We start from the raw sequence: 13,141 nt of genomic DNA on the forward strand, positions 1-13,141 counted from the left end.
GGCTAACATGGTTGACATCATTATCCGGCTGAGACATCCACCTTGCTGCTTGAACTAGGAGTTGCTTGCATTCACACTCTGCAGGTTTTGATGCCATCAGTAAATACAAATTCACCTTAACCAGTAATCTCTGGGTCTGAAAATGAAGCTAATAAGACACAGTTAAAAACTGCAACATGATTTTTAACATTAACAACTTGTTAAATTCTCACAACTTCACAACAGAATTAAGTTGTTTATAGGCTGAAACAAAAACTGGTCTTTTTGCTCATAGTCACATATCCTACTGGCTGTAGGTCAGGTTCTGTTCTCTGCACAAACAAATGGTGCTTGCCTATTGTTCAAGCTCACCCTCCTGTTATGGTTCTTAACCCTGTTGATGGATTAAGAGGTATAGAGGTATATAACTGGTTTCTGCTCCTTTGTGCAAGGAGGAACAGGATACGCACTACCAGAGCTACAAAATGACCTCCAGCAGGCCACTGGTGTGAATGTCTCTAACCAAGCAATCAGAAAGAGACTTCATGAGGGTGGTCTGAGGGCCCGACATCCTCTACCCTGATTGGCATTTGCCATAGAATATCAGAATAAGCAGGTCCACCACTAATGGCTTGTGCTTTTCACGGATGAGAGCAGGTTAACCCTGACCACAAGGGACAGATGTGAAAAGGTCTTCCTGAGCTAGCTCCTTCAGTAGCTAGCTATGTCGCAAAATTATTCTTCTTTTGTCCTGAAAGGGTCTGAAGAAGATGTGGAGAACATTATGCTGTCGGTAACATTGTTCAGCATGATTGCTGTTTGGTGGTCTGGGGTGGCATATCCACGGAGGGATGCAGAGATCTCTCGAGGCTAGGCATCAGCACCCTGACTGGCATTGGGTATTGGGATGAAATCCTCAAACCCAACATGACGCCATGCTTGTGCGGTGCATGCTTGTCCTCCTGGTGCACGACAATGGCCAGCCTAATTTGGCAAGAGTATGTTGACAGTTTCTAGAGGCTGAAGGAATTGATACCACTGACTGTGCCCCACACTTGCCTGATCTCAATCCAAAATAACACCTCAAGGTCATCATGTTTCGGTCAGCTGCCAGGTTGTACCTCAGTTGCTGAATTACTACAATGAAAGTCTGGCAGAATGGACTAGCCTGATGCCTCAATTGTTTAATCTGATTTTCAGGGTGTCCTTGAAATCAGCCCTCCGTAGGTTGATACTTTTTATTCCCATCAAACGATCCTTATGCTCCTAACAAACGATCCAGTCCATATAGATATCTAGTATGAATTTGTTTTCCATGTGCTCTCTAAGTGTTCCTTTAATTTTTCTGAGCAGTGTAGAAACCTCTCACGCACTCACACACATTTCCAAATCTCCCCACAAAGCTCATTTTAAAATTACCATGCTTATTCATTTGAACATGCTCAAGACAACTTTGATAAACACAATTCTTCAGTAGCTAGCTCTGTTGCAAAAATTCTTTTGCCCTTGGAGCACTACTAGAAAATCAATTTCCTGTAAGTGCAAATATTTTTGACCTTGTGTTTTTATTAATGTTTAGTTAGATTAACAAAAGTATAGAGTACAAATTAATGATCAAAACCAGACTGACAATGTTTATCAGCATTGTGTGTATATGACAATGACTGAATTAGCTGTGACTAGGGCTGCTACGATTAGTCGACTAGTCACGATTACGACTAATTTAATAGTCGACGCGTCGTTTGAAGCTTTGTAAGATCCAAACGACGCAGGAATAAGTAGTAGGATTTAAGAGTGTAATAACGGACTGAAACAGAAGATGGCAGCACTGCATGTACAAGGATGCCAGCTGCCGTTAAATCCCGAAGAAGAAGAAGCAGTGTCCGGTATTGTTGCTGTGTCCAAATTCAGGAACCGCATCCTCCTGTGCCCGCATTTGTAGGCCAATTACGTTACAGCGACATGACGAAGACTGTCCAAATTTGAAGACTCCGACAAATGCAGCCGACAAACGCGCTCTTTATTTCCTCAGATATGAAGGATGGGTCGGGTGTATACTTCGTGGCCCAACCTATCCCAGAATTCATAGCGCAGCCCTGCTTAGTTTCCAACAATGGCGGCAGCTAGTTAGTTTTAATATTACTCTTATTATTCTTTCTGGGTCACAAAATAAACGTTTAACATATTTTCAGGTGAGAATGTAGCTGTGTAAACTTCAAATATCTACTCAGTTTATCAAGACACCACATATTTTCAAAAGCGCTCCAACAATTTCGGAGACGTCTGTTACCCACTAGCTCGATAGCTAGCCGGGGTTCAAGGCTCACGCAAATCGTCTTTCACTACTTAGGTTAAACATGATATAAGTCACTTAGATAACTTAAAAATGTTATTGTTTGGCTTTTTTCAGTACTAAAAAAAGCCAAACAATTACATTTTGAAGTTATCTAAGTGACTTATATATATTTAATTAACCTTAGTAGCGAAAGACGGCGGTGGGTTTGAAAACGATTTGCCGGGAGTCCGGTGTTCTCACGGGCTTTAGTGAGCCTTGAACCCCGGCTAGCTATCGAGCTAGTGGGTAACAGACGTCTCCGAAAACGTCGGAGCGCTTTTGAAAATATGTGGTGTCCTGATAAACTGAGCAGATATTTGAGGTTTACACAGCTACATTCTCGCCTGAAAATATGTTAAACGTTTATTTTGTGACTCAGAAAGAATAATAAGAGTAATATTAAAACTAACTAGCTGCCGCCATTGTTGGAAACTGAGCAGGGCCGCGCTATGAATTCTGGGATACAGCTTCTTCTTCTTCAGGGTTTAACAGCAGCTGGCATCCTTGTACATGCAGTGCTGCCATCTTCTGTTTCAGTCCGTTATTACACTCTTAAATCCTACTACTTATTCCTGCGTCTTTTGGGATCTTACAAAGCTTCAAACGACACGTCGACTATTAAATCAGTCGTCAACGATTTTGATAGTCGACTAATCGTGGCAGCCCTACTGTCAGCCCACCTGCTCCTGCATGTACTGTAGCAGCATGTGTTCTAATTATCCGGGAGGTCTTGTCTCTGCTTGTCTCCAACTTTGGTGGTATATGATGCAAAACCCCCCCCCACAACAACAACAAAAAAACCCAGAGCCTAGCAAGCTGCCAGAAGCCAGATGAATGACAGCAGTTTCGGAAAGCCAAGAAGACAATGTAATCACCACTAAATATGAATCGTCCCATTATCGTGACAGGTTGATCCACTGAAAATACATCACTCACCATTTCTTCAGTCAGAGACTGAAGACTGGTAGCCTAATTGGATTCAAGTCAAACACAACTTTCCAAACATAAAGAACATTGAGTATGACTGTTCTGAACCCTGGTATCAAACATTTGACAAATTCATCAAAAATTCAGGATCTGAAAACAAACTATCACGATGAGCACAGAGTAAACAAACTTTTATTTTTGGTTCCTCCGTTTGTCATAGGTCTGCTGCATTCATACAAAATGCAGGTTTCCCGAATGCATTCACACTTGTTACAGGACAGTTGTCAAAAATAAGCAAGCACAGATCCTCGATTATCCACCTTCAAAGCTGAACCGCCACAGAACTTCAAGCCTTTGGTGCATTTAGATTATATTCTAAGTTTATCTTGGAGTTTTGTGGAAGACAGTATCATTGCAGAAAAAACATCCAGAATGAGCAGTTCCCATGGTGCTGAAGGGAGAAAAAAAAGTACACTATGTACTGCTGTCATTTAACAGACAAGAGGGAGAGGGAGGGAGAGAGAGCGTGATAAATAGAAAAGAGGGAGTCAACTGGCTGTGTGTGTGTGTGTGTGTGTGTGTGTGTGTGTGTGTGTGTGTGTGTGTGTGTGTGTGTGTGTGTGTGTGTGTGTGTGTGTGTGTAAGAGAGAGCTCGCAGCGGAGGTCATTTATATAACCACAGTGATGAGACATCTATAATTTAGCCCTTTTAAAGTGTGAACAAGTCTGAGCTCTTTTAGCCAGACAGCACAGTACAAGGAAAAGCATTTCCTGCAAGAAGGCCAGAAAGACGTGTTCGACATCCTTTTGAAGCCACTTATTAAACCTCATTTTCAAATTAATGCTTTGTGACGTCCCAATATTTAAGCTAGCGATTTTGCCCTTTATACATTTTACGATCCTTGCGTGTCATTCATGAGCCTGGCTTTGGCTTTCACTGTTAAATCACTTCCAACTTACTTTAAAAAAAGAAAAAAGAAAGATGAATTTGCATAAAGAATAACATCGATCATAATTATGATAACTGCTTTATGGTCTGATGAGAGTGACAGATACAAGTCAGACACTGAGGCAGAAGGGAGAAAAATAAAGATGTGACCCTCCTACCAGTCTGAGCCCACCCCTCCATTACCAAAATTTCATTCAGCCATTGCCATGGAAATGAGCTGCAGGGAGAATAGGGCTCATCATCACTGCCATGTCAGGCACTGCGCCCGCCATCCCTTATTATGGGATGGAGCCGCTTCTTGAGAGCACTCTCAACTTCACCATGGAAACAGACCAATAGTTTAGGCAGGGGGTGTGTTTCATAATCACTCGGGACCCCTTTGCTCTCACTCTCTCTCACACACAGTCTCATTCAGCACAGGAGAGCTGTCACATTAAGGTCAGCACCACATGTGGTAAAATATCTGACTTGATTAAGCTTCGAATTTACTTTTAATGCAATAACCTGATGAGACATATTTATGACAAAACGCTCTGATGGTTTTACCCCATTGGTCAAAAGACCAGATGACTTTACTTCTTTGCAATTGTTAGTTATTCACCAACATCTTAATGCAGCCATGAAGGCAGAGATATGCAAATTCAACCCACTTTCTTCCTCAAAACACAAGTCCCAACTAGGGCATGAAATTAAGTTTTCCCCACTTCCCCTTTAAGTGACTCTGGGAGTCCAGAAAAGAGAGCACGAGCCCGGCTGGTGACCAAAGCCATTAGCTGCTGTTACGAAGAGTCATTACAGAGAGCCAAGAGTGGAAAACGGACATGGTAGGAGCAACTGCAGTTGCAATGTGTTTGTTAGAAGATAAAGGAAGAGTGAGAAACCACCTCCTCCCATGTCTCCACTGATGTCAAAGGCTGAAGAGAAAATATTTATTACCTGCTGATGCTGGTGTTGTGAAGCAACTTCTCCAAAGAATATTTATCAATGTGCAAAGTGAGGATGTGCTGCAGTCAAAGGACTCAGAGTAACCAGTGCACCACTATCTCTGGGTTCCTATTTTCCCCCAGTCACATTTATGTAATGTGCAAAAGTCTTGAGCCACACCTCAATTTTTTTCCATGTTCCATGTTCCATGTCATCCTTGTCCTTTTTAGAAATGCTCTTGAGAAGTAAGCATTCAATAGTCTAAGTTTAAGGTTTTCACCCATTTTCAGTGCAGTGCTTGCACAAGCAATCCATGTGAGCTTAAGCACCTCAGATGGCTCTAAACGTTCATTTTATTTTCTACTGTGCCAAAAGTAGGGGATGTCATTAAATAGACCCACATTTCCAACTACATATTTAACATCTTGGACTGCTACTACTATAATATAAACAAGCCACACCTATGAGCCTAGAGCGCTCCCATCTTACTGACTCCATACAGAGCTGAGAATAGTGAAAAAATAAATAAATTAAAATTGGATTAAATGAAAATGAATTTAATAATTCCACTGTTGTGTGAAAAAAAGAAAAGAAAAAAACCCAAGTTGGTTGGTTTGGGGTTGCATGGCTTACACACCACTGCAATAAATCCTGGTTCCACAAATTTTTACTTTTGTTTTTCGACTGTCAAAAAGATGATCATGCTGCTTTCAGCACCATGGACAATAACCGCAGTCTGAGGTTGGGGGAATGGACAAATCTATCTAGCATAAGCATATGCTATAACACCATCATGGTATTATATAATATTACTCATACTATCTTATTCAACCAAGCTACCCCAAGCATAAAACAGATTTAGCTTCGCTAAAGTAACATAAAGACACTTGTAATGTTGCAAAGCACCAAACAAATGAGAGAAGCCCATTAACCACAGGTCCTCAGAGACTGACTGGATGGGTGACTGTATAACAACCACACTCATTTATAGAAATTCTCACTCAGCAATTGTTTCAAGAGTACCAGCTTCTACATTTATCACTCACACATATTACAGCATGAATGCAGATTTTCAACATTAAAGTGGCATCAATGTTTCAATCCTTCACAAAAACAAACCCCTCACTCATCAGATCGTCATCTCAAATCCAGTCTTCATCCTGTTATCCTCTCTCTTTAAGTACTCTTTTGCTTTGCTTGCTAAACATAATGTAAAATGCCTGCACTCTCAAACTCACCAAAAAACTAACTGCTGCACTGTGAGCATCAACAAGTATGCAGGCACTTTGCACACATGACAGGGAGGTCAGGTGAGCAAGGTCAGGAAGTGCAAATTTCCCAGAATGCACCTAAAGTTTTTAAGGCAAAAGTGTTGAAGGCTCTTTTAGTCAGTTAAATTTAAAATCACAAAGAAAATATCTGTCGAGCTGAACTTCATCTAAGAAAATGTATATAGAATCACGAATTAAATACACAGTGGAACTTTTACACCTTGTCCACTTCATGCTGTGAACATGAGCACCCATTACATGACGAGGTTTGACAGTGATTTTCACTGGCCCCTCCTTCTTGCAGGGTCCTGTGGTGTTGCCCCAGCAGCCCAGTCAGACTTTTGAGTTGATGGCGTATAATGTAATTCTACATACTAATCTGTCAAACAGCCTCGGCCCTTTGTTTTTATCAATTTCGTTAAATGTCGGAAGCTTTCCATTGAGATTCTCTTCCATGATCACAAAGCTCTGAATGTCATGCTCTACCCCACAGGTCCATTCACAGTACAATATCATGTTATGCTGCCAATGGAAGACAAGATACTGTAGGCATAAAAAGATACAATACTCAGAGCAATCATCTCGCCAAACCACAATGACTGGGATTAAGGGAAGATGGAAGAAACATTCCTCACACCACTAAATGACCACCTCCAGACCAGAGCGTTGATGCACGGCAGGCTCTCTGCATTCATGCTGCTGATTGCACACACTGAGTCTACCATCTGCAACCTCAGCGAAAATGGAAATTCATCAGACCAGACTATATTTTTCCAGTTACCCTAAGCCCATCACAGCCTCAGATATATTTTCATGGTTCACAGGAGTGGAACCCATTGTGGTCTTCTGCTGGTGCAACCGATCCACCTTAAGGCTGAATATATTTTTGAGTGTTAGAAGGTTTTTCTGCTGAGCACGGTAGAAAAGGGTAGATATCTAAGTCAGAATAATCTTTCTGTCAACTCCAACCAATCTGGACATTGTGCTCTGATCTTTCACTCTGATCTATCCACTCCTAGTACTGTGATAGTAAAAAGGCCAGAAGAGCAGCATCTTCATGAATTCCCCCCCCAAAAAAACAAACATCTGGTGGTAACACAATTGGCTGATAGGTTTCAAAGTGTTTCCACAAATGAAAGCGATGAACAAAAAATTGCAGCCATTATTCAGCTGCTCAACAATAAGACAAAACAAGATATGTATGTCAGATATAGATGGTTACAGCTGGGTAATTGCCAACATGTTAGCTATCACTATGCAAAGGTTAGTTATACTTCTTTGTTTAGTGCCCTTACAGTGCTAACGGAGATTTGCTGCGTTAATGCGGTTATGGCATTAACCTCATTTTAACGAGATTAACGCTGACAGCACTAGTAATTTTGCATTATGCATACTATACTTATATCAAGGATCACTTGGATGATTAAGTGATAACGTTAGCAAACAAGACAACGTTAGTCAGCTGGGTGTAGCTTAGCTACCAGCGACAAATTGTCATGTTAGCTGATAAAGTAATGGTCAGCTCAGTTACCAGCCTCAGGAGTTTGGATAAAATAGCTAACATTAGATATTAAGTGTTGTTGTCCATTTCCAGGCAAAGGTCCTGTTTGGCCAAATGGACTTACTTAGGTATAACATATAGATATTATTAGATATTACAAAATAATTATTACTAACTTGCTTGACACCTGTTGCACAATCCTGCTACCTGTGGGTTCAATCAGCACAAAGGTGAATAATCTGCTAGCAGTTTTTAATTTGCCCGTATGATGCACACACAGAACCGAAAACAAAAAGCTGTGCACGTTGCCAAAGACTACCCAGCAAGGCAAAAAGCATCCAAACACTGAAAGCTTCGTATCAGCTCCACATGGCACTGCTGTCTGAACTACTCTGTCTCACCATTCCTCCTTCAGCTGAGTTCAGAGTACACTCCAATATTACTGAATATGTAAAAACCACTAAAGCCATTCACTAACAAATTTTATCTCATGCCATATTTGTTTGTTTCGTTGTTTTTACGTGGAGTTTTGTTGTCCTTTGTTGATGTTAGTGATTAGTGGACTCCATTTCTAAGGCAGTGTTCGCCAGTGCTGCTCATTTTTGATGCTGGAAGTAGAAAAGAGGCACTGAGGCGAGACGCACTTGAGCGTGAGGATCACGTCCTTTGAAGTTTTGCAGAAAATATGCCATGACTTTTTTCACTCCACTAGCTGTTAGACACTTGAGAAGGTCAGGGAATGCCTCATTTTAAGTTGCCTTACAATGTCTTCAGACAGTAGTTGATAAAATGAATTAGGTAACATTTTCTTAATGTATACAACACACACTAAATAAAAATAAAGAAGAAAAAGGACACTCATCTGATCTCTAACACAGTTTATATACCAAACAGAATCAAACTGAACTGACGAAAACAGACACATAAACCAAAGGAGGTTCTTTGAAGGTTGCAGAGTAATGTAACCAGAGACATAGAGGGAAGGATAAACACAAGAGGCGGGGGGATGCTGAAGGCACACAGCCACATGTTTGACTTATTGATTATGTGTGAAATCTCATCCACTCTACATGGCTGTAAGGTGTGCAGCATTAGTTATTTATAGCAGGGTGACTACTCTCACGTTTCCACACTGCCGTCGGGAAATTTTCTGATCAATGCCATTTTCACCGACTCTCTTTCTGGCAGTGCAGCTTACCCTCACCTCGGTTCGACATAATATGGTCCGAGATCGGGGAAACACAGGGTGATTGCACATTACAAATTTATGGTGAAAACCCTAAAGCGACCCGGGCTGCTTCTTCTGCCTTGTTGCTGTTCAGGATTAAGGTCAACAAGCATGGAGCAAAAAAGTCTGGCGGTTAATGGGCCAAGACGCACACTGTCTACCCAAAATGTCACAGGTTTGAATCCAGCTTGTGACCTTTTTTGAATGTCATATCCTCGATGCATTCAATCTTTCTGGCCATTGTGCTGTTGTGTTTGTCAGCAAAGCACACATGTCATTAAAATGCTTTCATGCTGGATATACACAATACCTCTCGACCACCTTGAAGCTGCAAGTCTGAGTATTTGTAAGACTGATAGTAAAAAATTCCAGAGAGAATGTGGTGCATTTGAGCACATGATCTGATGGCAAATTATATCAGATATAAGAAGTTCTGATATAGGTCAGGAGATTTGGAGGCGTTTTATATTAGTTCCTGGGTGATTTGCCCAGTGGAAGCTGGACGGGGCAACTGGAGTGAATTAAAGGGCACCAAATCCCATGTTCTAATATATAGCCGTAATAGATGTGGAATCCGTAAAGGCAGAAACAAGTCAGTTGTCTGGATTTTGCCTGGCAGTTTTACCCACAGGCTTTGGCATAGAGCATTTGGGTCAAGAAATAGTATCAATCAAAAAAACTGCAGGACCCAACACAGTAAAGCAGATAGCAGTAAAGGTGGGTAAACGGACTCAATTAAATAAGTAAAATGTGAGTTTCTGAGAAGGGAATATTGGACTTTTTATAATAGCTATAGCTCATACTTGCTTTAAAAATAGACTTTGAACAATATTTTAGGTTTATATATTCAATGTAATTTTATTTATAGTGCACCAAAAAACAACAAGGAGGCTCAAGGCGCCTTATATTGTAAAGTTTTTTGAAGATCTGATCCCAATCATGTGGTGGTTTTGTTCCTTTTCCTGTTCAACTGTTGGTCACTAGCTGATTTCACTGATCCTCATCCTATTACTCAAACTGCTACTTTTATAGAAATATTTTAAAATATTAAATTACTTTAAAAACTTTCCCCATTTTTCACAACATTTTTACAACTCTTTGATGTCACAAAAAAAATAATGAAAGAAATTAGCCTGGATGCACTCTCACTTTTCTTAATCATTTCATGACCTCCCAGAATTATCTTGTAATCCTCCAGAAACTGGTCCAAAAACCCAATGCAGTGAACTACTGAACTTAACCTGACAACTATACTTCAGTTTTTTGAGAATACCACAATTTATGAAATGTTATCCCCACATCCATTCATCCATCCACCCATTTTTGACACTTTGGGATTTGGGTCACGGAGACAACAGTCCAAGCTAAGAAACCCAGACTTTCCTTACCCCAGTCACCTCCTGCAGCTCATCCGGGAGGACACAGAAATGTTCCCAAGCCATCTGACAGATATAATCTCTCTATTGAGTCCTGGGTCAGCCCTAGGGCATCCTCCCAGTAGGACATGCTAGGAATACCTAGGAGACATCAAGGAGGCATCCTAGTCAAGTGCCTGAACCACCTCAACTGGCTCCTTTCGATGTGGAGGACCTGCGGCTCTACTCCGAGCCCCTCTCAAATGACCGAGCTCCTCACCCCATCTATAAACTCATTTCAACCGCTTGTCTCTGTGACCTCATTCTGTCTGTCACTACCCAGAGTTTCTGACCACCCAATCCATCACTCGATCTCATGGTCCACTCTCCCCTCACTTGTGAACAAGACCCAGAGACACTCAAACTCCTCCACTTGGGGCAGCAACTCATCCCTCACCCACTCCAGCCTTTTCACCGCCACAGCGGAGTCATATCAGCCCTTGAAAGTCTGACATGAGTGCTGAGTTTCAAGGGCTTTAATGAAAGCATTAGGAATTACATCCACTGTTATACATACTTCCCCATTTTCAGAGGCTAAACCATAAATGGACCGAAATATAATTTTAAATATAAGGACTCTTTGTAATATACGGATGAAGCTCTTTTGTAGTCAATGACTGCCTAAAGTCTAGAGCCCAAGGACGTCACCACCAAACCACCAGCAGAGACACAAAGCAAAGCAAAGAAACACAAGCAGACAGTTGCTGAACTAAAAACAGGGACACAACCACAATTTCTCTGAGACAGATCTCAAAGCGAAGGATCTGTAAAGACTGTGTCACAAAATACCAACAACACAGAAGTTTTACTTGCAATGATTACTTCCACTGTACTGTGGTACTGATACCACTATACTAACCAGGCTAACAGCATATTATAAGCCGTGAACACTTATGTACACGCTACATCATATTTTTTTCTTTGTTTTAACAAATTTGTAAGAATTTCATGCAAACACTTCTGAACTTTTTCACTATTGGGTATTGTGAAAAATAAATCTAATCCATTTTGGAAGACGTCTGTGGAACAACTGAAGCGCTGTGAATACTTTTTGGATACGCTGTGAGTCCACTTGTACATTTCAGTGCATCTCTGATGTTCACTTCTAGTCTGGAAAGTGGTTATTTGCTTCCATTAGGAGCTCCTGAGTGTTCTTGTAGTTTACTTTTTTCAGCCAGGACTTCACATCCTTATTCTTCTGTGGCTGTGAAGCCTTTAATGCCCTTGAACATTTTTTAATGTTATGGCCTAAAATGTAACAGTCCAAAAATGTGTCTAGATTATCCCCCCTTCTAAATTCAAACTATAGCTTTGTGGCTTTTACATGTTGTTGTTGAGTGCTTTATATAAAACCGTCCCAGTTGCTAAACATTACTGGAATATCACAACTTCCCTGGTCTTTAAAACATGTGTAAATATAGTAGCTATATAGTATCTACTATTTTTAACATTTACTTGTTTTACTTGTTAAATCATAACTGGCTTTTTTGTTAACACTTGTATCATTTGTGAATTTATTATTTTCTCTGTTGGTTTTATACTACACCGCATGTGTTAGTAGATTGCTGCCCACAGTAGGCATTAAAGTCAGACCGATTGTTGGTCAGACCCCGAGCGCTTTAGAGTCGATACGTGTTTGTTCTTTGCCAATATCAGGGCTTAAAGCAGGGACAAATTATATATTTTGGACATGAATTGAAACTGCTTGTGATTAGACAACAAACAAAACACCAATGGAAGAGACATGTAGAGGATTTTCAGAATCAGTTTTCTGTCTCTTGCTAAATGTTTATGCTTCAATTTGTATCTTTTTTGCATCAGCAGATAGTGGAAATGTCTCTATTTACATAAAAGAAAGAGAAAGTGAAGCAGAATGCAGGAAAGATGAGACAAATATTTATTTTTCTGTAGGATACATTTTCTCATGATATAATCCCAGCTGAGCCAACACATCACTTATTTGAACAAGTTTAATCATGCGCGTGTGGCCTTTGTGTCGTAGTAAATTGATTTTTTTTCAATAATTTATCCACTTCTGGAGTTCAGCAAGATTTCTGTTCATGTCCAAAACTTTAGACATCTCTGTGTTTGGTGTGATTTTGAAGAGTCTTCATTGCGTGACTAAGAATGAGAGAAATCTTGAAGGACATGCGAGGGCTTTAAGATTAGTTAGACACCAAGCAACAAAACTTATGTGGGACTCAGACATCAAATATTGTAATGTTGTATCTGCTGATCCTTCTGCCATCTCTCTCTTCCATGGTTATGAATCTGCATGTAAAAGGGGAAGGGATGCTGCACCACTAAGGGCAAGATGTCCCCACTTCTTCGATGTATTGTCAGTCTGCCCCAGGGCAGCTGTGGCTACAACTGTAGCTTGCCTTCACCAGTGTATGAATGTGAGAGTGAATGAATAGTGGTATTGTAAAGTGCTTTGAGGGGTCCCGAAAAGCACTATATAAATGCAATCCATTATTATTATTACTATTTTTTCTGTATAAGATGCTAAACTGGTAACACAAGCACAATGAATCATGGCCATCCCAGAAATCATGACCCATTTCAGAAACACAATGCGATCGTTGCCAAATGTAAATCCTCGCATTTACATT

The 13,141-nt window shown here is 40.6% G+C and overlaps 1 protein-coding gene across 5 annotated transcripts in view; it reads right to left on the bottom strand.

Annotated features, from left to right (window-relative positions):
- LOC113034599 (stromal membrane-associated protein 1-like) overlaps window positions 1–13,141 on the bottom strand; it is a 148,396-nt gene that overhangs the window by 38,862 nt on the left and 96,393 nt on the right. The gene's annotated exons all lie outside the window — the stretch shown is intronic.

Source organism: Astatotilapia calliptera, chromosome 13 (assembly GCF_964374335.1).
Source record: "Astatotilapia calliptera chromosome 13, fAstCal68.1, whole genome shotgun sequence".
Taxonomy (NCBI): domain Eukaryota; kingdom Metazoa; phylum Chordata; class Actinopteri; order Cichliformes; family Cichlidae; genus Astatotilapia; species Astatotilapia calliptera.